Here is a 232-nt window from a genome sequence, read left to right as displayed (position 1 = left end):
TCTGGGCCGCCCAGGGAATATGCCACAGGCTGCATCTGACCAGTGCCCAGGCCACCCCCAAGGCCCCGGAGCCCTGCATTTTCCCCCCTTACTCCACTGAAAGCCTGCTGGTGCCAATGCTAAGCTCTGGTTTCCCTGAAACTTGCCCCTACTACCCTCCAGTCTAAACTTGTCAAAGGGGTCCACTCAGTCCCCAAAGGCTGGGAATAGAAGCTATAGAAAATGCATACAC

This window comes from Bison bison, unplaced genomic scaffold, assembly GCF_000754665.1.
Source record: "Bison bison bison isolate TAMUID 2011002044 unplaced genomic scaffold, Bison_UMD1.0 scf7180017860443, whole genome shotgun sequence".
NCBI classification, from domain to species: Eukaryota; Metazoa; Chordata; class Mammalia; order Artiodactyla; family Bovidae; genus Bison; species Bison bison.
Note: the sequence above shows the minus strand (reverse complement) of the source record.